Here is a 24,112-nt window from a genome sequence, read left to right as displayed (position 1 = left end):
GGTGGTCCATGTACTAAAATAGAAGTAAGGGTTGTTTTTTAGACCCGCATTGGGTCACAGATCCGGTGTAGAGTTGTGCTGGCACATCTGAGGACGAAGCGAACTAGAGCACGGGGATCCCTTCAGCCAGCTTCACTGCCAAGTCCGTGTATCATGAAACTCTAGCCGAAGTTATCATACCTCAAACCAAGTGTCTCCGGGGGATTAGTGACTACTTGGGGTGTTGCAGACTTCAGTGTAAAACCACTTCTGGCCAATGACGAATGCCTAGGAAATGTGCTGCTTTGTTTTTGCTCAAGTAGGAACCCTTGCAAAAAGAGCCTTCAAATGTAAAAAAAAAGATCGAGCCTGAAAATCACCTGTGCATTAGTTTAAACCTCTGGGTTAGTGTCTTGGAAGTAGTGCATTAAGGCCCAGTCTAACCATTTGCGACATTATTAGGGAGAAGAGTGAGCACTGCTGCAGGAAGGGAAGCCAGTCCGTTGTCAAGGGGTTCCCTCCGAAAAAAAACCCCTGGTGCTTCTAGAAGTCACTGTCCTTCCCAGATGCTTTGCGTTGTGCCAGAGGAGCAAATTTTGCGAGCTATAATCAGACAGACCGTGTTAAATGAGCTGCTCTGGGACCCTAAGCCAACCGGTCCACTTCTGCATTAAGCCTGGGAGTGCTCCCATGGTCTCTGCAGCCCCCACAGAGCAGAAGGGCAGCTCTTCCTGAATGCAGATACGGCTTTTGCTCTCATCTGACTGAGGCTTAGACCGGCTGTATCTCGAAAAGTTATTCAATTGTGATTTAATTTGGTCAGATGTTGCAACCCTCACGTATTTGCCTTTAAGTCCAGTCCCGTGAATAGTGTCATTAACGCTGCAGAAATTCTTCTGGTGGCTGTAGTTGAACATGTGCATACATCGTTGCAGGACGGAGGGAAAGCTGCTCGCACTGTGTAGATTTTTCTTGGGATTATTATTGTTTTTAAAAGAAGTACACATTTTTAAGGGACTCAGTCTATTGATAAATGAAGTCTTTTGATAATTTCAAGCAAATTATTTTTACCCATCTTTCTGAAGTTCTCATTCAAAAGGACCAGGAAAGTATTAACTCAAACTATTTTTTTTTATGAAGTCACAAATATGAGCAATATATTTAAGTATTATAGACATAGTTTTTTAAGCTGCTCAAATGAACTATTGAAATCAAATTGTAAAGGAAATCTGTTCCATGCCAAAATCTTTTGATGAAGGAGTGGTGTCAGGTTATTTATGAGGAATGAGTTCTCTTGTTTATAATTCCAGGATTTTAACAAGAAAGACGTTTTCCAGGGTCATATGCAATCCATATCTGTCTTCTTGGGAGTCAATAAAATACTACCTGGCTTCCCTCGCTTGCTTGTTCCCTTTGCGCGGTGAAAAGAAGTTGCAAGAAAAGTCCTTAATCCTTCCGAGGACACGACGCGGTCACGCTCCACCAGCCTCTGCCGTGTCCCCTGCTTGTTTAACTCCATGCCCCGACGGCTCGTGCCAGGCACAGTTGTGGTTGCCGGTGCTCCCGTATTCCTCACGAATCCCCAGCCCCGTGCGTGAATGAGTATTGATGTATTTAATTCTGGATGATTGCAACGGAGAAGATGCTTTAGCTACCAGCAGCTGCTGGGTTTTGTGGCCGGCCTTTCCGTGCGAGACCGTTTGGGAAGGCCGAGCGGTCTTCCTGGAAACACTTGCCTGCTGCCTAGGCCGAACTGGTGGAAACTGACCTGAGCAAAAAAACCCCGCGATGCCATTCTGGGAGCTGTTTGGGTTCTTTTCGTTTCTTCTTTTGCGTGAAAATGAGTGCTTGTCTCAGGATCTTCAAAGAATTTAAATAACGAGCGACAACTTTAACGTTAACGAATACTTGAAATATAATTTAAGGTGTTTTTTTTCCTCCAGATGACATTGTAGCTATAATAAAGTTTGTAGGTTAGTAAAATAGAACATTTTAAACATAGACGTTTGAGATCTATCTATATATATATTCTGCAGGATCATTTAAGAAAATTGGGGCCTAAAGGTAACACTTGAAATACTGGTTATGGTTGTACTCAGGACCTGATAATAACTATAGAATATTTCCTATCTCTAGTGTGTGAAGCGTACCATTTATAGAAGTTTGTTAGCAATGCTTGTCCCATAACTGTATGAATGTCCACGTACTTCTCACGCTCACAGTCCCCACTCGCCTGTATGTATTTAGTGACGATAATTGTGCCTGTGTGTATGTGCAGCTTAGAAACGTACAGCAATGAGCTTTCTGTACAGTTAACAAGTCTGGTATTCCCCTCATGCTAGAGAAATCATTTCAGTAATGATTACCGCCTAGGAAACTCAGGAGTAGAAGATTTTTACGTGTCATTACTCCGTATGTCCTCATGGAAAGCTAAAATAATTCACAGCTGAAGTTCAAGGAACTTAGAGCTGGGTCACTGGTATTTTATTTAATCAGATCAATTCTGTGGTTTCTAAGAATGCTGTTTTTAGCCAAATAAAAGGAAAAAAAAAAAAGCTGATCGTGCGCTCTCCATGAAAATTTGTGCTGGTTATTGAATAACGCTGATAATGTAGAATACACGTCTTGGTTTGCAGAAAGCAGCACAGGTGTCTAATGGAAGAGTAGCATCGCCTTTTGAAACCAAGCTGTCTTTTCCAAAAATAACCAGCCACTTTCGTCTTTCTAAGAATTGTTCAGTTGTGGTCAACATGTAATTGAAGTGGATTTTTTTTTTTTTTTGATATTGGTTGTTTTCTAAATAGTGAAAATCATTATCGCCATTCATTAAATTGAGCTTTTATGCTTTGAAGGCTTGCACTTACAGAGGAGCCGTGCTTTGAAGTCTTTGCGTTTTGTCGTCGTCAAATGTCCACCGTGAAAATTAGTCCCAAGTTTACTGAAAGTGCAGAAGAGCTGCAGTTCAGGTGCATAATCAGAGGAAAAAATGTTTAACGTTATTCAAAACGTAAGAACCCGTAGAAATAAAATGTGTAAAAATCCATTATCCTGTCTCAGAATCGCCATGTTTTTTATTATTTTTTTTTTAAGGCTATTATAAAATACCAGGTGATTTCAGCTGAGTTTAAAATACTTCATCTTTACTTGGTGCATTCTGAGAGGAACTGACACTTCTCTGAAGGTTGCCTAGAACTCATGCAAACGTAGATTTTTTGGAAAGGACGTTGAATGGATTTTAAAAGGGGCGTTAAACGTCAGGCCTTTGAGCCAGGAGGCCCAGCACGCTGGCAGCTCGTGCCAAGCCCCGCGCCAGTGCCCTCCGCGCGCCCGCTCCTGCAAACCTGACTCTCGGCGCCTTTTATACCCTCCGGCCTTTTGTACGACGGCGGGCAGCGTGCACCTCGGCAGGCTTCCGCCAGGGCAAATTCGAGCGCCCGGTTCCGTCGCGTGCTTTTGAAAACGTTACGTGTTTAAACCCAACCTTTATTCTAATCGTCTTCCACATGTAACGGGCCGAGTTATTGCAGGGTCGATGGTCATTTGCATGGGGCAAAAATTGTCCTAGCAGCTGGTTTGGTCCATTGGGTTGCAGGTGTTGCTGAAGGAGGTTCTGACAGAGGTAAAAGAGGGTGGTTGCTTTCTCTTCCTACACGACCTTATAGGATGGGGTTAGCACACGCAGGCGGTTGCCTTTCCGCTCCCTGCTGCTCTCTGCCTTCAGAGGCTTCGTGGCCGAGAGCCCGGGCGCGTGGGCCGAGGGAATTGCCGCTCAACAGCAGACACTTCCCGGCCGCCACCTTCTTTGGAAACGTCCCAGCGTAGGCATCAATCGCACGTGCGAGGTCTGGTCGATCAGTCCATGTGCCATAAAACTGGTGCTTTTGGGACGCGTCGGCTTTACTGCTGTTCGTTTGCAGACGGTCTGGAGTATTTGCGAGAAACTTTGGTCTGCGCCACGGGGAATAAGGTTACAGGGGTCTCTGCGGTAGGCAGGTTGGGTGCTACGGCGGCAGGAGGTGTGATACGTTGCCATTTGGCAGGCGTTCCTGTCCCCAAAGCATACGCCAGCGGATAAAAGATAGGCGTATAAAAATTAAGGCCCAGTTTTCCCTAAGTATTTTGATTAGAATTAGGTGCCTAAGCTGTTACGGTGCTTCGGATCAAACCTTTTCTTCCACTGGTTTTGTTCAATTGGTTGTCATGAGGACAGTGCAAATCTACAGGGATTAAAAAAAAAAAAGAAAAGAATTATGGTTGAAATCCTGAATCTGTCAAAGCTGACGGAGACCAAATAGGACCAGAGTTTCTCCCTGTATCATGTAGACATACAGCGTTTTTCAGAACCTTTCCAATTGAAATTCCGTACTGTTGCCTATTAATGCACGGGCTGTTAGTTGTGCCAATAGCATTTTCACATGCAGAAATTAGTTTTATGGGTAGCTATATTTTGTTTTCTTTTGTTATTCTAGGAAAAAGGATTTAAGAAATATGTTGCTGCAAAAATTGAGACCAGCTGGCCTTGGTAGATGCGACATTTTAAAGAATTTCTGTTCTTTAGAGAGAAAGATCTACTGTCTAGGTCATCAGTGTTTTTTATGTTTTTAATATCTTTATTGTCATACAAATACTGTTTTTGTTGTAGTTCAGCTGATACATCTTTAACAGATTTAAGATCAAATGTGTGTGTGTGACTATATATTTTTATATATATATATATATATATTGCTGTACATAATTTGCATTAAGCAGTTACTCTTCCCCCAATCTTACTGTGTGATAGTGTGAAGACATTAGCTTTTACTAACCGATGTAAGGATATTAAAGAACACTGTCAAATACTTTCATTAATATTTTTTATTTTCCATTCATCAACGTGAGAAGACCTCATTTCACCTCTGCTATGTTGTTTTCCTTACAGCCCACGTGTACATATCCCTGTATCACTGCTGAAGCACAATCCATCAATTGATTAGTCTTAAATAATGACTGTTTTGCATACTACCTTGCTTTGTTTAATTAATGTTTGTACAGAGATTTGAAAATATAAAGAGCTATATCATTGCTAAGTTTCACCATTGTTTTTGTATATTGAGATCATCAGTGTCAGTAAAAAATATATATACTTAGGTGAAATGGATGGCACAAAATCCTGTGCAAAATCCTGTCCTGCTTAAAGGACAGCTCTGTCTGCGGCAGCGTCCAGAAACCATTACCGCTGCTTTAAATAGCAGCAAGCTGAAATCTTCTCCTGTCGGGAGAGACCTGGGACCATTCTCCTGGCTGAAGTGGCCCCTGGTAAAGGCCTGGAGAGCTGAAAGTTTCTGTCATTGTCATCAAATCAGTCAACTAGCCACGGAAATGCCTTCTCAGATCTGGGCCCCTGGCCAGGGTGCGCAGTGATGGGCTTGCTGCACCCTGCACCCAGCCAGGGCAGTGCAGAGACTGCTCACACCCATGCATGCACCCCCCCGCCCCGGCTGGGTCCAGCCCTCCAGGAGCAGATGCAAAGCACGCAGTCTGCTGAAGTGGTGCTCTTCCTCCACGTTTCCGCGTCCCAAGAAATATGTTTTTTGACGATAGAGCTGATTTAGAGTGAAAGAGCAAGATGGAAAATCCCTGCATTGGTGATGCACCTTGTGAGGGGCTCAGGGAACCTTCCTTACAAACAGCTGGTTGCAATACATGAAAATCAAAGACCAGGCACGTGCAAAAGAAACCACCAGCAACGTGGAAGTGTTTTCTCAGAGGATGTCTTGATGGATACTGCCACCGACCTTGAGCTGTGGTCACCAGCCCAACCAGTAGTTCTTACTGGGTCTCTCCACATGTTGGTTGACCCTGGAAAGTATAAGATTTGGACACTGCTCAGAGGGGAGAACAAAGGGACTTGCAAAGGCACAGCACAGAGGTGACGCTCTCCACCGCTGGGAATTCATTCCGAGACACCGCTGCTTTCTGTTTCCTGAAGAAAGGCAATGGCTTTGTGGATGAAGGACAAGTGAGCAGGGACCGATTCCTGGAGATGCTTGCAAGCCTCTTGATCTTCTTCTTGCAATCTTCTTGATCTGCCTGCATCCCCTCTGGCCTTCTCTGCTCAGCCAGCACCACCATGCAGCAGAGGTGCAGGTACTGCCAGGGTTCCCCTGTAGTGTTTAGGTCCATTGGGATTGTCCCGAGCCTCGCACTTGTTCAACCTGGGCTCTGACTTATGGAAATCTGTCAGCAGTGACTGGCTGCACATCTCCGAGGGAGGACAGGATGATGCCTGGGGATGCTGGCATGCTGTTCAACAGTCCTCAGCAGCCACATGGGTCGGAGGTGTCACTGGGGATCTCTGCCTTTTGTCATTCATCATTTTGCAGTCAGAAACGCAATCAGAAAAAAAACCACCCTGATCTTGCCCTTTTTCCTTTACTTGGTGCTACAGGGCATCACATCATGAGCCAGCCCTACGCAGCACCAGACTTGAGACGAGCTTCTGGCTAAGACATGGGGTTTCTGACAGCCCAGCAACGTTGGGCCTTGTCCAGCCTAATGACATTGTCAACCGCACAAAGTAACTCTGCTCCCTTGTTTGCGGGGTCATGTGTTTGCCTTATTATTCCTTAAACAAGTTGGTCCCTACAGCTCCAGTTGGAGGGACAAGTCAGTGGCAAGGCTTGGCCTTTCATGAGGTTTTATTTCGGCATGGGTATTGCACCGAGCTCGACGGTAGTCACTTAGCAACAGGCAATGATCTCCTGCAAGGACATGGGTCTGAAAGGCGTTTCCTTGTGCAATGAAATGAGGCTGGTGGCAGATGGAAGCAGGGAGGATGGATGGAGGAGCTGTTTCTTCCAAAGTTGAAGCTATTTTTACCCAGGTTCCTTGACTTGGAAATTGCTGCCCTGTGGCAAATTCCTTCATTAATAGTACGTGAAGGTTATGGGAGAGGTAAGTCAGTAGCTTTTTATGCTCTGGTGCCTTACAGGAAGCACCTGTCTGTGGATGCAATGGTACATTTTGATGGACTTTTTTTTCCTACCTCTTTCTGCTCTGGCTCCTGCATGGGGAGTGAATTAGCTGCAGAAGTACTGACTATGTGGTGGCAAGTGGCACATCGTGCTCCATTTGCTGAATTCACAGTGAGTGGCAAACAGATACATGCTCTTCCAGGCACGCAAATGTGTCTGGTGTTCAATGATCAGAGGCTGAGGAAGGCAGCCCCCATGGCTGCGTGGCCCTGTGGATGGGCAGATGCACAGACAGGCAGCTGTCGCCACCCTAGAAAAATGTTGACTGCACAGGGACCCAGGGAACCAGGAGCCAGGGAAAATCTTTACAGCCCTTGGAGGCAACCACTGACTGTCAGGGCCATGCTTATAGTGTTTGAATATTACTGTGGCTCTAGCACAGCGCCTAATTTTACAATCGGGCTTCACAATTAGTTCATGTCAGCAAAAATTCGGTTTTCACAAGGACAGCAAAGGTGTTTGGGGCATATCCTTCTGCCAAATTTCATGGTCTAGCTAATGCCCAAGTTAGGGCTGTTCAAATAAAGATAGGGCTTTGTAGCAGTAGTAAACAGTGACAAGTATTTTAGGGGACATGCAGGAATGGTTGCAGGTCTTCTTCTGAAATTAAAAGCAAGCAAAAATATCTCCAGTCCCAGGCATGAGAAACATGACCTGGTGCTGGTCACACCTCCGCATTGATGCATTTGTCCCCACTGGACATATTTGACCTGGCTGTTATTTTTTTCTTGACCACGCTGTAGCTCTTTAAATTGGAAATTGTGAATGAAGATTGCAGGGTTTGAGCTCAAGGAGGAGCTCAGGAAGCCCCGAGGAGCTCTGCTGCAGCACGTGGTAGATCTTGCAAGTCTTCACAGGTTCAAAAAGAGAAAAAAGACTTTCAAGGGCTGGTGAAATAAAAGAGGTGGACCCACCAGCTCCTGATGCTCTTGCTCATCGCTGGAGAGGGCTGGGGGAAGTGTCACCCCCAACTTGCATGTTCTCCTGCCACGTCTGCTATGAGCCGCTCTGCAGGTGGGGTGCTGCCCTCAGTCCAACACAGCCTGGAGTGGGTCTCCTGAAATGCAAAACTGCTGCTGTAAGTCCCTCTGATGCACCGAGGATGGGACTGGGTGGTAATGTCCCTTGTCCTGCAGCTTGCCCCAGCTCCTTCCTTTGGGGCCCCACAGGTTACTGCTCCCCAAGGCATGGCAATGTTGTCTGAAGCTCCCACAGCTCCTGTATGGTGATTATACAGGGTTGTTCCATTGAACCAACCAGGTCTTTCACATCATACACGATGCAAGTGCCTGCCAAACCCTCTATTACCCTGTCAATAAGTATGTGGGGAAAATGGATTAAATACCAGCTTCACGGTGCTGTGACTGCTGGTATCAAGCATTCAGGAATTTCTAGCCTTCCAGCTGTGTTTTGGAGGCTGCAATTGAAATGTGTAATCGAATTTTTACACCTGGCTTCTCTCCTGATGGAAAAGGTTACTGGTGACAAAGCCCCTCTCTTCCCTTCCCTGTGTTTCCCCTTGTTAGCACTCCTCTGCTTAATGCAGGGCCGGCTCATCCAAATTGGCTGCAAAGCTGTGATTGCCATCACGGCAAGAAATGCCCACGTCTTTCATTTCTCACTGGGAAATCATGCACTGCTGCCCAGCCAGGACAGGGCTTTGCAAGCTTATTGAAGTTTGTTGCCTGAAGATTTTCAGGGCTGTACGTAGCATGGCAAAGTCTTGGCGTAGTCTTGCACAGGCCAGTGTGGAGTTAGCAGGGGTTTGCTGGCTGTGATGTGGTGTGGGCTTATTCAGGATGATGTGGCGGAGAGCTGCACCAGGAGCAGCAGGGATGAGGTGGCAGGCGCAATTCTGCAGTTCTCTCTTTCTGGACAATTTAACACCGGTGACAGGGCTGCTTTGCTGGAGCAGGGACTTGCACTCCCACGGCAGCTACTCGGCTATCAGCACTGGCTCAGGGACAGATCAGCGGCACCATGCAGGATTTGCCATGGGAAGCCCTGAGTTTAATCATGAGGTTGCACTCATCCCGCAGAAAATGGATTTCTGTTCCTGCTGCGCTTTGGTGGGTGGCACTTGTCACTTGGCATCCTTGGAAGAAACGTCAAGCTGGCTGGATGCCGCCAAGCTGACATTGAGGAGTACCTCCAGCCGGGAGAGACGATGCTGATATACGTCCTCTTGTCACCCACTGCTGTAGCCCCAGATTGCCCCAGATTGCAGCACATTATTCCGGGAGTGACAGCCGACCTTTTGGTTGGACGTTGGGCTCCAACAGTCCCCAGGCTGTCTTACAGCTGCTTCCAGTGTCCCATGAACCCACACCAATGGGGACTGACTGCACCAGGGTGTGAGACAGGAGCCTCCATGGAAGGTGGGAGGCTGTCCGTGCCGGTGAGTTGCTGCCCTGTGGGAATTTTTAATTTTCCTGTGTGTGTGTGTGTGTGTGTGTGTGTGTGTGTGTGTGTGTGTGTTATTCTATAGTTTTATTTATAAAACTTTATGAGGGGTAAGAGACTGACACCTCCAGCCTCCTCAAGGGTGTCTGCCCTGACTCTCTCTAGCCATCCCTGCATTTCATGGAGGGGCATCAGGTTTGTGCCTGGGGGGCTTTGGCTGCTCTATGATTTCACTGCCCATGGGCACAGCAAATCCCTGTCCTGAGACACTACGGCTGTCCTTGTCTTTGCAGACTTTGCTTGGTGGCCAAGGCACATTGGGGGTTGTTGCCTATGGGGCTGCAGATGTAACATGCTCGTGATGGGGCAGCAGAGATCGTGCAATATTGAGCAGGCTGCCCGGGGCCACAACACCCCTGAGCTCGCCGAGGTCTCACTCTTCTCCTACCCACAATCAAAATAAATCCCCTGTTTTCAGAAGTAACCCATGGGCAGGAGTCTGAGGACTGGAAGGAGCTGAGGAAGGAAAACGGGACAAGCTAGGAGCAAAACTCAACTCCATGGGCTCATGTTTTCCACAAGAAGAGGTGGGGATGAGGAGTGTGATCTAACTGATCCTGAACAAGCTGATGCATTACCTCCAGCCCAACAGCTTGGGCTTGTGATAAATGGACTGGGGGATAAGAAATGCAATGGCTATGTCGAAGATGAGCCAAGAGGAAAAGGTCTGAGGAGATCTGGGTTGATCCAGCAACCTTGGAGACTGCACGAAGATGGCAGAACCAGTGCTGACAGGCGCAGAGGGAAGATGGGTTTGAAAAGCCAGATCCCACCACGCAGTTTCTAGACTGGAGCAACATTGCACACAGGAGTGTGGAGCCGACCTTGAGGCCTGCATAGCACCTCACACCCTGCCTGCTTGTGCATCCCTTCTTCTGACGGGCATTACAGGCTGAGAAATCTCCTCTTCTTGGATAGGGGTTTTTCTGTCTGCTTGACACCTGCTGCATAGGAGCTGCCTTTGTGGAGCTGAAGAGCCACGAGGTGTGCCCAGCCCCACCTTGGGGGCTGTGGAAAATCACCACAAGTGGAGAGCTTGGCACATACCAGTGAGAAGTTTCTTATTTGCAGAAAGCTGGCCAAGGGGATGTACCAAGGCAGCCACCACTCTAGCTAGGTGCAGAAGCTGAGGATCAAAAGCACTATGTAGGTGCAAGCTCTGGCCCCACCAAGCCCTAACCATGAGATGGGGCTCACCAGGCTGCAGCAAAAACCCACAGCTTGTAAGAAAGCGATAGTGGGGGCTGCTCCTTCGCTGTGTCCTTGTCACTCACAGAGCATCTCTCTGGGCAGCTGGGGAGTACCCAGCCGGTCTGCCAGGCCACCACCAAGACCCTGTAGCATGCCCATGCATGGGGCAGATGATGAAGACCTGGAAATACACCCAGCCAATGCATGGTGGCTCTCTCCAAAAAACTGGTGCTTGGCTAGAGCAACTCCTGGCGGAAAAGAGGATCCCTGTAGGGACACCCCAAGAGGTGCAGAGGATTTGTGGCACCAGGGATGGAGACCGAGGTGTTGGTGGTACAGGTGCAGGCTCAGCCCCTCAGCCCAGGGCCTTTATACGGGGGCAGAAACAAGGGCAACTGTGGGCAGGTCTGCCCTCATCCTGTGCAGTGGGCTTCTGTCCTGGTGGGGCAGGGCAGGGAGAAGGCAGGATGCTGAGGCATGTAAATAGGACTCTAATTTCCGTAGGTAGCAAGACCATGAGAAACTATTTTGTCTGTCTGGTCTGACCACAGAGTAATTTGAGGAAGAATAATTTGTCTGGATTTACCTACTGAGACTGGTGGTTAACACATTGTAGTCTTCCGGGCAGAAAAGCCCTCCATTACCACAAGTTCCAGTAGTGGACTGTGGTTGCATCACATTACAACCCCTCTTTTTGCTTTGGTTTGATGCAGTGTGGGCCTGACCCTGGGTGGATCAGAACCAAACGCGAGCAACATTTGGGTGGCTTCATCCAAAATGGATTTAGAGGAGCCACCATAACTCTGCAGGTATCGCCTTTCTTTGCAGGTGACACCTCTGACAGCTGTGGTTCTTGCTGGTCAGGATGTGGCGGGCCAGGGCGGTGTGGTCTGGGAGGTGAGCTGCCAGGATGCACCTCGGAGGACCCGGCTCCCACCCCACTTACATGGCCGAGGTTGCAGTGGGGGCATGCACCAGCCATACAGAGGGACATGGGAATCCCACATTGGTATCACCAGAGATGGCTGCCACGGTCACAGGGGTGGGAGAGGCAGCTGCCACAGGAGCTTTTAGCCTGGTGAAGCATCAGTCCTGCTGTTGTTTGCCATGCCTCACTGCCCACCAGTGTCACCTGGGACACGGCTGTTGGGACAGGGAGGTCTCAGTGCGGATATGGAGGTAGAGCAGTCAACAGCTGTCCACCACGCTAAGAGCACACGGCTCAGCTGATGCAAGGTTAAATGTTTCCATGTCTCTGTGCTGTGGGTTATGGGCAGGACATCGTGGACTCTGTGCTAGGAGGCGTGTGCAAGAGCAGAGGAAAAAGGCTCCTTGAAATTCAGCCTCTCACCAAATAGGATTTGTTGCATTTTTTTAGGTCATTTTCACTCCCCACCCCCAAAGGACCTGCTACTGAATTATTCTCCTAATAACAGTTCCTTTAAAGCTGCTCTGCTGTAAGTTAATTGCTTGCTTTAGTCTATTCCTTAAAAAAAATGACCCAGGTTAATTACGGAGATTGTTGGGAGTATTGTGGGGCTGAAGGGCGTGGAGTCAGGAGAGAATTTGGGAGGAAAAGAGCGGGGGCACAAAGGAGAAACAGGATGTGGCAGACAAAGCGCACCACCCTTTTGCAACACGAGTAACAAACTAGCTGGTGAAGGCCAGGCAGTTTTATCCAGTTGCACAGCGGAGGAGGGAGCAATATGAAAGTATCGCGGTCCATCCCTGACCGCAAAGGGTTGCATACCAAAAAATGATTGCTGCTCACGGACTAAGTGTTGACCTATAGTGCCCCTAGCCTCATTATCCCTGATTACCACATTAAAAAACATGCCCTTTGCTGCATAATGATATGTAAATAAGGGGGGGCATACCCCAAAACAATCGTGCAAATGGCAACCTAGCCAATGAAGTATGATTGCCGCGCTTCTGCATCCCACCTTCAGCAACTATAAAAGAGAGGACAGCCCACTAAAGTTTTAGGAAGGGAGGAAAACTGAACCTCCCGACCTGTTCACCAGAGATTGCTGACGAGCGAGCCTCCTTCTCCCCTCCCCCAAACAGGGACGCCTCTTTGGTAAGACTTGTGCCTCCGGCCATGTTGGATGTTACCCCGGGGAAATATATTATTACTGAAAGCGCTTAATTGTTAGTTTGAGCTCAAAGAAAGAAAATTTGTTGCAGCAGGTGCATTTATCAGTGGCAATTCTGGACCTGTTGTACCTGTCGCTTTAATAAATTCTTATTCTTTTTTACTTTGCAAAATGGACTCAGGGAAAGTCCTTGAACAAGGGGCTCTGGTAGGCAAATGTACATTGCCAAGACAAGGAAGGACCTTCCTTCCCTCCCTCCCTCCCTTCACGCGACAAAGGGAAAAGTAAACTCCAGGTGAAATGCAGCAAGCATGAAAGCCTTCATCTTCGCAGGCAGCCTCTCTCCCCCCAGCCCCTCCATGAAGCCTGTTGCTTTCCTTTGAAGTCAGCGGAGTAATTAAAACATCAGCCGGCTGCTGTCTTTTAGTCTAGAGGCCAAAAACCCCATGACAGGCCCTGCTTGTCCTGGGAGCATTTGCCATTCCCCACTCCTCATCAGCCTGGGGGAAGGCCAAACAGCACCTGGATGTGCACGCAAACACGACATGGACACGGCCTGCTGTGGGCAGACGAGTGCAGGCAGGAGAGCTGCTCCTTTGCAGGCACCCACGGACACTCACTCCCCCTCCCCGGGCCAGCAGCTGCCCTGACAGTGCACCGGCGGCAAGTGGAAGGAGCAACGCTCACGTGGGGGGAAATGGAGGCGATGTCCGGACACAAAGAGGGAAAGAGAATATATCTGAGCACGCACAGAGGGGAATAGAGCTAACTGAGGTTGCACGGAGGGGAATAGAGCACATCTAAGCATTCATGAATGGGAAAAGAGCTTAGCTGGGGATGCACAGAGGGGAATGGAGCGGATGTGAGGGTGCGCGGAGGGAGAGGGAGCTTGCGTGAGCTCACGAGGAGGGTAAAGTGCTGAGCTGACGGTGCATGGTGGGGAATAGGGCTCATCTGAAGGCTCGTGGATGGGGAATGAAAGGATCTGTGTTCACATGGTGGGGAATGGAGTGAATCTCGGGGTGCACAGAGGGAACTGGAAGAGAGCAGGGGGGGTTGGACTAGATGATCTCCGGAGGTACCTTCCAGCCTCAACCATTCCATGATTCTGTGAGATGTGAGCATGCATGGAGACGAACAGAAATGACCTGAGGGGGAGTGGAAGGGAACAGAGATAACCCGGCTGTGCATAGAAGGAACGGAGCTGGTGTGAAGGCACACAGATGGGAATTGATAGGATTTGTGTTCACATCGTGGAGAAAGAAGGGGATCTGAGGATGCACAGAGACAGTGGAATAAATCTGACTGTGCCCAAAGATGAGTGGGACTGCGTGCACAGAGGTGAGTGCCAGCACAAAGGCTTGGCGCTCCCTTGTCAGGCTCTGCACTGCTGTTTTGCCTTTCTCAAGGATAGTTGATCCCCGCTCTGGGAAGAAACTGGGATTTCTAAAAATTTACTGGTTTGTTTTGCTTTTCTTCCAGCCTTTCTCCTCCCCAGGTTATGACAGGGAAGCATTCGCTGCTCAGGAGGGTTTGCAGCAGAAATGTCTGACCTAAGGCATTGTGAAGAGGTGTCACTTTGTGGATGCCAGTGCTGAGAGGCGACAACGGGGACCGCACAGCCTCGCAGAACATCGGTGGCAGGGCTGGTACTGGGAGCGGGGCCATCGGACATTTGAAGAGCCTTGCTAGTGAAGTAGTCCCACCCAGCCAGGCCTGGGGCATTTTGAAGAAGACAAAACTGCATGAGGATGCGTGACTTTCATGAGCGCCATGGGGCAAAGGGAAATGTGTGGGGGGAAGGAAACGAAGCTTGTTTTTTTGTGCCCCTGCCCATTTCACTTAGCCTCTTTTTTGGGGTACGTGCATGCCTTTTTGAGATGTCAAGGGAAGGTAAGTGTCGCCATTCCCTGCTGAGTTGAGCCTGCATCTCCTGGTGGCAGCACTTACGCTGCCCTTCTCCAAGCACACTGCCCCGGCAGGCTCTTCTCCAGGCTCCTCTCCCCTTGCTGACCCATGGGATGCTAAAGCAGCCTCTGGCCCAGCTGGGCCCCCCAGGCCCATGGCTGTGCCGATAAGCCCAGGCAGCCGGGAGGTTGCTGCAGTGATTGCCGTGCCAGCTTCTGGGAAGCCAGCGGGGAAGCTGGTGTCTAACGAGGCAGGCCTTTTGGCCAGGGCACTCTTTTATTTCTTCAGGAAATGAGGTTGTGTTTCCCCCAGGTAAGAGAACTGCAGTACCTGTTGCCGCTGCTCATGAGGTACCTGCAGGATGTGGACAGGGACATGAGCACCAAGGCCTTGCTGGTGCTCAGCCGTGTGGTCCCTGTGATGGAGGGAGAGAGGATCACCCACGCGGCTCCGCTGCTGGCCGGGAAGCTCCTGCCACTCTTTGAGGACGTAAGGCTGTGGGGAGGGCCGGGGGTGCTGCTGGTGTGCGTATGAGGCTGTGTGCGGGGTCACGGCTGTGGTGTGTTCCCCTGTGCGTGTGAATTTGTGCTTCCCACCACAGGCCATTTTGCAGTGTCTGCAGAGCTGGCCCACAGCTCCTTGGTGCAGAGGGAGGCTCCGAAACCTTCATCTCCCTATCAGCCACACTGCCCCCTGTGCTCCATGTGGGCTTGGAGCAGCCAGTGCTGAGGTGCCGCCTCTTCCTTCCCCCCAGGAGTCTGACTGCGTGCGGAAGCTCTCCATCCAGCTCTTCGGAGCTGTGATGGAGACTGTAGCGGGCACCAAAACCCAGCAGCTGAAGATGCAAGTGCACAGGAGCCTGCTGCCCCTGTTCTTCCACCTGCATGATGAAAGCCCAAGTGTGGCCGAGGTATGGATGTGCAACGTGAGCGGTCATTTGGGGAGGGCAATGCTGACCCCCTTTGGGTGGGCGTGAGCGTGAGGAGCAAGGGCTGCTGGCAGTGGGCCCCTTTGAACGTGGGTCACCTTGAGGCCCAGGCTGCTGAGTGCCTGAGGAGGTGCAGAGCCCCAGCTTCCCAGCTGTCCCTGCAGGTGTCCGAGGATGGGGTTTGACCCCCAATCGCTGTCGCCCCTGTGCTCTGCCCAGGGCTCGTGGAGAAGTCTGGCCTGGGGCATGCCCAGAGCAGCTCAGCAGCTCTTGGGGCTCTCTGCTGTGCTGCCAAGGCAGGACGAGGTGCCTGAGGTGCTGCTTGCTCCCCGTCTCTGCCCGGGACGTTGAAGCCCATGGCAGACCCAGGTCCCAGCTGCTGCCTCTTCCCATGGTGGGCCAGGAAAGGCCCTGAGGCTTGCTAAGAGGAGGGGGTCGCAGGGTCTTGTCCCCTGGGCTGCGGTGGCATCTCCCAGTCTCTGCTGCTGTGCAGGTCTCTCAGGAAGCCCTCGTTGGTGCTGCCGAGTTCCTCAAGTGGCAGCAGCTCAGACACCTGGCTGAGACAGCGCAGACATGGAGGATCGGCAAGTGCCTGGTAAGGACGGCCACAAAGCGCCCAGACCCAGCCCGGACAAGGCCTGTTCGCCTCCATGGCCGGCATGTGGGGCAGGCAGCTGTGCCCCTCACCACGGCTGCATCGCAGAGCCGCCTGCCTGGAGCAGCACTCACGCTGCCCTTCTCCAAGCACACTGCCCCGGCAGGCTCTTCTCCAGGCTCCTCTCCCCTTGCTGACCCATGGGATGCTAAAGCAGCCTCTGGCCCAGCTGGGCCCTACAGCGGGAGGGTACCTCAGCGTGCCTGGGGAGCAGCCTGCTCTCTGCTCCCTCCAAAGCTCGGCACTGCCCAGCTTGTGTGTGGGAGTGACGAGTGTCCGGGCAGGGGAAGGCCGGGGAAGCTGGTCCAGGGTGGAGGGACTGCCTGGCTGCGTGGAGGGGTGTGTGTGCCAAGGCCATGCCCTTGTGCTCTCCTCAGCTGGCGAGGGGCAGGAGAAGAGTGGACGAATACCTGCGCCAGAGCCTGTTGTACTTGGAGAGCCCCCAAGAGTCCTTGCGAGAGGCAGCTGTGAGGTTCACTGGTGAGCCCCAACCGCTGCGGTCCCTCTCTGTCCCGGGACAGCTCGGCCCCAGCCCCGGCTGCTGCGCTGGCAGCAAGAAGCAGCCTTGCGACTGTGGCTGCTGCAGCCCCGAGTGCCTGCTGGAGGGCCTGGGTGCCCGGGGGCTCCGTGTCACCCTCTGCCATCTCTGGCCACACGTGTGGGGCTGGTGGGAGCCTTGTTCAGTGCCTCACAGCAAGGCCCTTGGGTGTCCCACTGGGAAAGCGCCCTGGGGTCAGCCCAGCCCGAGGGGAGGTGGGCGCATGGCCAGGTGGGCAGGGCTGGGGGCCATGTTTGCTGCTGGGGGTGGGCTGTGGAGCAGGGCTTATGGGGGGCTGTGTGTGTGCCTAGGGCTCGTTGGGCGGCGCATGAGGGGCCGGAGCAGGCAGAAGCTGGAGGCCATCTGTGAGGGTGAGTGAGGGCAGCAGGGTGTCAGGCAGGGCTGGTGGGAGGAAGACAGATGCTGGGCAGGGAGCTGCCATGCCTGCCCCAGGCGAGGAGGGCTCTGCTCGCCGTGCAGAGCAGGGGCGGTGTGGGTAGAGTAGAGAGAAGATTTCAGGCACCTTTGGGACATTCCTGGCCAGTAACTGCCAGCCGATCCATTTGTCCCCCCTGCTCCCTCCTGGCTGTGGGAAGAGCCGGGTGGGACTGGCTGTGTCAGGAGGCGATGCCTGGGGCCTGTGCAGATACAGGGCCTTGATCTCTGCTCGCCTCCTTTCCCTCTCAGCCCTTCAAGGCTTGCAGGAGGACATCAGCCCGTCCATCCATTCCCTGGCGACACAAACCATCGTGATGCTGAGAGCTCCAGGGAGGCAGTCTGCATCTGGAGGCACCCATGAAGGCTTGTGCTACCGGCTGAGGAGAGCGTGGCAGCGGTGGCACTGTCCTCTGCGAGGAAGCTGCTGGTGCTCGGCCACGTCCTGATGCCAGGGTGCTCTGTGCACAGGGGCCACCTGAGTGTGCGGGGAAGTCATGGGGTCCCTGGCCTCTCTCGCTGCCTGCAGGACAGCTCCAGCCCTCAGGCGCAGCCCGTTGCAGACTTGTGCTGCCCGTCCACCCTCTGCTGGCCTTTCCCCAAAGAAGCAGCCCTGTCTCTTCACCACATGTCAGTGTCTTTTCTTTGGGCAAACGAATTGGTGGAAAAGTCAGGCCGTGAAGGAATTGTTCTCACCCCGAGAGGGGAAGGACATGCCCTCCCTGCAGCAGTCTCTGGCAGCCACAATGTAACCCCCCCCCCTCCCCCCCCCGCTTAAGCAGTGAGGGAAGGCCCCCGTTTCCCCTTACAAAAGGGTCAGCAATGGCTGGAAGATGGCAGCGGTCTTTCCGAGAGTCTGCCTTGAAAAGCCATGACCTCTTGTGCCTGAGGAAGGGCCTGGCGCTGGGCCCTTGCCGGCGCAGGCTTCCCCTGGTGTGGCTGAGCCCAGGAGCTAGGCGGCTGCCCAGATGCTCTGGCTCCAGCAGCCAAGTCAGCTGCCGTGCTGGGAAAGTCTCCTTCGCCAGAAGGCAAGGCTGCACCCGTTGCTGTCCCCTGCAGCCTGCCCTCCTGCGCTCAGAGAGGAAGAACCGCTGGGCTCCCCTTTGCACGCCAAGGGCGGTGAGTGCCTGTGGCCAGGCACCGCAGGATTTGCCCATGCAGCACCAGTGCCCCAGGGCGCAGAGCTCTGCACAGGCACTAGAGGCTCCAGCCCCTCTGCAAAGGGAGCTCTTCAGGCTCCCTGACTGCAAAAGCCAAATGTAACAGCAGGAACAGGCTTGAGTGTGCGCCTTCAAAACGATGATACAGTATTTGCCCAGAGAGTTTACACCTTTCAGATGAGGATTTGACACCTGCTGATTTCTCTCCTTCAAGGCTCTTCTTCTCCATGCCCACAATAGGGGTGATCCCTGCTGTAAAACCCGCATGGCCGTGACTGATCGACCCAAATTCAGCCGGGAGCCCTTAAATGGCCATGCATAAAGTAGATCAGCACAGTGCAACCTTGAGGCATCAGCCCTCTGGGTCCCTTGTGCAATCAGGGTGCTCAGTAAATGAGTGCTGCAGAGCGGACGCCTCAGTATACCCCAGCTGCAGGACATGGAGCCAGGCCCTGAGCTCAACCCAGCTTCTCCCGTTGCAATCCCAATGCCCCGGAGCGGGGGCCATTGGCAGCAGCAGCAGCAGCTCTGCACCCGAGGGCTCAGCACCATGGGCTCAGTTCAGGCAGGCGGCAGCTCGCCCAGCTCTGTGCGGCCGCTGCCCTCAACCGCTCGGCACCGCCTGGGCGAGCGCTCAAGGTGACACCTGCACCCCACGTGCCTTCTCTTCCCGCCTTTGCCCTCTGCTTCCCTCTTCCTGCTTTTCAGGACACCCCAGCGCCTGCTGTGTCGGTGTCCCCAGAGCCCTCTGTTGCTCTGCCCTCACTTGACCTCTGAGTCCTGGGAGAGAGCCCTTGGCACAGGAGCATGGGCTATGTGACTGCTAAGCAGTATCCCCTCATAGACTTCAGTGGAGTTGCACCTCCCGCAACTGTACAACAGCATTTACTTCTATCACAAGGACCTTGCCCATCTCCCAGTTACTTCCACATACCCTTCTTGCCATCCAGTGCCACAAGAACAATGCCAAACTTAAAAGCAAATGACTGCTCCAGCAAACCTCACAAATCAGGTCTACAGCTCAGACAGAACAGAGATCAAAACATAACCCAGCAGGTATGCTGTAAGACACAGCTTTGCTCCCAGGGCTGAGCAAGTCCCAGGGATTTCAACAGGACATTTGTGCTCCTCCAGCTTTTTCAAAAAGCAGAGGGATCTTAAACTGTGCATCTTGGCAAACTCACAGAGTGCAAAACAAACTGATCCTCTTCTCACCTCACATCTCTCCCATTCTAAGGAGCTTTCTGCAGTAGCACAAGAGGAACATGTGTGAATGCTGCATGTGATAGTCACAATAAATGGTTCAACTGTCCTCATTATTTCAAAAACATACCTAGAGCTAACTTGAACAAGAATTAGTTGTAAACAGCCACCTTAAGATTCAAGGCTCTGCTAAGCAGGCATTTCTGAACCCTGCTCCTACAGCCACTGCACTTCCTGGCAGTTGCAAGGCCCCTTGAACTATCAGCAAAGGAGGTCAGGAGTCACCTTCTGCATGCTTGACATCTACTCAGCAACACAGTACATTTCAGACCTTAGCATTTGCTGGGGTGGCAGCAACACAGCTGACACTTAACCAGACAAGGAGCAACCCTGGCAGACCTCACCTTTGCTTCTCTGACAGTAGAGCCCACTCCTTAAATTAGGTCACTAACTGCAGCCACCTGGTTGCAATTAATTGTTCACACACCACACAATTACCCAATTAGCACACCAAAGTTAAGTAATCCAGTAAGAAAGTTTCTGATCTAGCCAACAGTTACAAATGCCAGCATCTATGCTCCACTGTGGACACGTCCTGGTGCAGATAGGAGGGGAGACAGTGACTTCTGGCGAATCTGCCACACCACCAACACTCATTGATTCTAAGCCCTGACTCATTGCTGCTATCTAGTTCTCACAAAAAGCCTGTTTAAGGTGCTTTTAGGCTGCACTTATGGTTGAACTGCTCACACTGAGAAGTAGCAAGCAGCACTGCCCTAAGCACATGCTTTTAGTTCATCAGCTGCTGGCTCATGCAGCTCCCAGGCTCTGACCACACCATTAGCCTCCTCAAGCTCCAAGGCACACTTGCATGTCAGCTCAGAGTTTGGAAATGCCATGACCACAGGTTCCTGGGGCGCAGCTGGAACCCTGGACCCAATTCATCAATGAACATTCTGCACGTGCTTAGCTTTAAATAGCTATGTTGTTTGAGTGACCAGTTAAGTGTTGCCTTCAAGTGGAACCAAAGCACCTCGGCTTCTCTCTGATGTCCCTGTAGCAACAAGAGACTGCTGCTCAGTGACAGCTTCAGCAGTGGTTTTCCAGTTTCCATTCAGGAAACTAGAGCAGACTGGGCAATACAGTCATTTTGCTACTTTGAGTCCTGGCACTACAAGGACCCATTCAGCAGAAAGCAATATACTGATTACAGCTTTCCTGCAGACAGCAGGTGCACCAGGCAGTCAACCCCACTCCCCTTCCCCTCCCCCACCCCACCCCACCCCACCCCCTTTTTTCCCCCCTTCAGTCACAGTTCTCTTGTCTCATAGTAAGGCTACTTTTCAACTAATTTGGGCTTGTCTGGGGAAACAGTGGTGTTCCCTCCAGGAACTTTAGCAGAGCAAAAGCTACACACCTATGAAATCTCTCTCTGCCATTATGAAGAAAAAAATGTTAACAGCAACATTAGCCCGAGTTACTTTATTGCACACGCAGGTGAACATTTCCTGTTGAAACATTGGCTTAAATGGCTCATTGGAAAATGTGTAGCAACTCATAAAGCACCTTCCTCTTGGTATGAAACTCATAAATTCATACTGCTCTCCTAGTGAAAAAGCTTTCTTCCATCAAATATTATGCACAGACCTGGGGGGGGGGGGGGCGGGGATAAGGCTGGGTCTTGTTAGGTGAATATGAGTAGTTAATTAATCATTGCAAGAGTTTGCCTGGATATTTTATAACAGAAATTAATTTTTCCACACCAACAATAGGATGCCATTGGACTGGCAGAAAAAATACCTGCTAGTCCTTCTTCACTGCTGAGAAGGACTCGGGAGCAGTCCGAGAAATAGCTGGGTGACATCCACCGAGACCTGACATACGAATGGCCTCTTAGGAGAGTTTCTGGAAACAAGCAGGGCTTCATTTAATGCCTATCTATTACTTACCAACGAGAGGTACACGTTAATTTTTCCAAGCGTTTAGACTCAAAGCACAGCTTTACTTGAACGTCTCGAGATCTATTTCACCCTCCCAAGAAACCTGAAAGTAACCTAAGCCTAATAATCTAAAATAAGCTTTTTAGCACCTCCCAGGAAGCAACCCCCCCCCCAACACACACACACTGAAAGCAAACCAGTGCTTAAACTGAATAAAAATGCTCCCATTTAGAAGCCCCCTCACGGGCCCTGCGAGGAAAAACTGTGCAAGAGAGCGGGAGGACGCTCCCACGAAGCAGGAGCCGGGGCGGGAAATGGCGGCGCTAACGGCCGCCGGGCGGGGGGGCGGGGCCGGGGGCGGGGCGGGGGGTGTCTCAGCAGCGCGGCGGGAGGGGGCGGGGCAGGGCCCGGCGGGGCGGGGCGGGGCTGCGCTGCGCTGCGCTGCGCTGAGGGGGCGCGCGGAGCGTTGGCACGTGTGTCGCGCGCGCGTGGAGCGTTGGTGCTGGCAGCTTGTGCGGCGGGTGCCGGCCTCGCTTCAGGAGCTGCTGCCGGAGCCGGGCTGCTGGCGGGGAAGGAGGAGGGAGGCCGGGGCGGGGAGGGTTGGGGTGGCGGGGCGCAGCACACACGGGCGCCGCTGAGGGGTGTAGGCCTTTTGGCGGTTAGCAGAGGCCCAGGAGCTCCGCTGAGGCCTGTGTGGGGCTGTGCAGCTGCGGCCTTCCCGTGCTGTGAAGTGCAGTGTGCGGCACTGATGACCGCTAGCAGTGAAGCCTCAGCGCGGGGAGAAGGAGGATGCCGTGCAGGCTTGGGACTGCAGAGCGGGCCTGGGACTGAGGCAGCCTTTTGTGTGAGAGACGTGCTCTAGCTGAGGCACTGGGCTGCCAGGGGAAGGAGCTGAAGGAAGAGGTGAGCAGGCTGCACGCCGTGAGGGAGGGTGAAGAGGAGCTTGATGGGGTCTTTGCGGGAAGTCTGCAGAGGCAGGAGCCTGAGCCACACAAAGCGAGGAAGGAGGGACGGCTGGAGGCACCAACCTGAGTCCTCCGCGGCAGAGCCCTCCCTGCGAGCCTGCCACAGACCGAGGCACCGATCTGCCACAGAGAAGGCTGCCAGCCCTGGGGATTGAAGAGCTCCATACAGCATCGGGGTGCTGCTTGACTGTGTTCCCCAGGGGGAAAACATATTTACGTACATACTGACAGACATATCTATCTGTGCATACACACATATTTAATTTGCCAAAAGACTTCTCCCTTTCAAATTACCATTTGATTCCAGAGAGGCCAGCGCTGCTGCAAGACCTCAGGCTGAGTCTCCCCAAGAGGCGAGGGAGGCGGGACACTGCCGTGCTGCAGGACGAACAAGGCAGCCTCAAAGGGGTTGTGAGGAACGGGAGAGCAAAGGCTGCTGAGCACATCCCTTCCTCTGACCCACTGACACATCCTGGTGCCAAAGCCTTGCGTGAGGGAGCGCTTTCTGCCCTGACATCAAATACGTTGGCTATGGATCAGAGGAGCCAAAACCTCTCAGGTCCCCCTGTCCTGCTGTGCTGCCAGTTCACGCCTGTGTTGTGCTTTGCCCCAAGAAGCAGTGCTCTTTCTTCGTGACACGTGGGTGTCTTTTCTTTAAGGAGACAAAGGCGAGGAGGAAAACAGCTTTCCCATCGCTTTGGGGTCACTGCCCTCAACATCTCCATGCCCATTTCTCCCAGGCTGGGCCCATGGCTCTTTATGTGGCCCTGCCAGTGCAAGTGCTCAAGGCAACGCCTGCATCCGCGCATCTTCGCTTCGCCCTCTTCTCTGCCACAGCTCCCTTCACTCCAGAAATGCCCGTGCACCCTAGCAGGGAACCGAGCAGGCCCACGCATAAGAGAAACACTCCATCTGCCAAGCTGAGTTTGAAGAGAACCACAGCTGCGATCCTTCTGGAGCTTCCTGAAACGCCGGCATTACTGCCAAGAGCCCCCTTTCACCCTGCCGCTGTGCCCTGGGTGCACAGTGCTGGGACGAGAAACCTCTGCAGAAGCTGGAGCAAAAGATGAGGTGGACAAAGAGCCACAGCAGGTGAGAGCATGGGCCGCACTTCAGAGCAGGGCACTGCAGGTGCTGTTGGTCATGGCAGCGCAGGGAAGAGATGAGGAGAGCCTGTGCCAAGGAAGAGGGCTGTCTGCCTGTGAGAAAGAGGCAGCTGCTCTGTCCCCAAGAGACTGTTATTTGGAAATAAAGCAGCTTCCAGAGACACAGGGCCAGCATGGTGACCCGATGTTGCAGCCACTCCTGAAGGACTACTGGCAGTGTATTGATGGCCATGAGAAAAAAGAGGCAGCAAAGCCTTGCAGAGAAGAAAATGAAACAGAGTCAGTTCAGTTTTGTGCAGGAGGAAACTAAAATAACAAGGGACTTGCTTCTAGTCACATTGGAAAAGCAAGGCCAGGACATAAAAGAGTGCAGAACAGACTAACAGAGCTCCTTCCAGACGCTAGTTGAAAGACTATGGAGAGAAGGAGACTTCTCCGTGTCAGGAAATTGTTCCCCAAAAGGAAGGAAGAGAACCCCCCCCCCCCCACCACCACCACCTCTAGTTCGTCTTCCCATGCAAGGGAACAGCCC

Source organism: Apteryx mantelli, chromosome 6 (genome assembly GCF_036417845.1).
Source record: "Apteryx mantelli isolate bAptMan1 chromosome 6, bAptMan1.hap1, whole genome shotgun sequence".
NCBI classification, from domain to species: domain Eukaryota; kingdom Metazoa; phylum Chordata; class Aves; order Apterygiformes; family Apterygidae; genus Apteryx; species Apteryx mantelli.
This window is presented reverse-complemented; position numbering follows the sequence as displayed.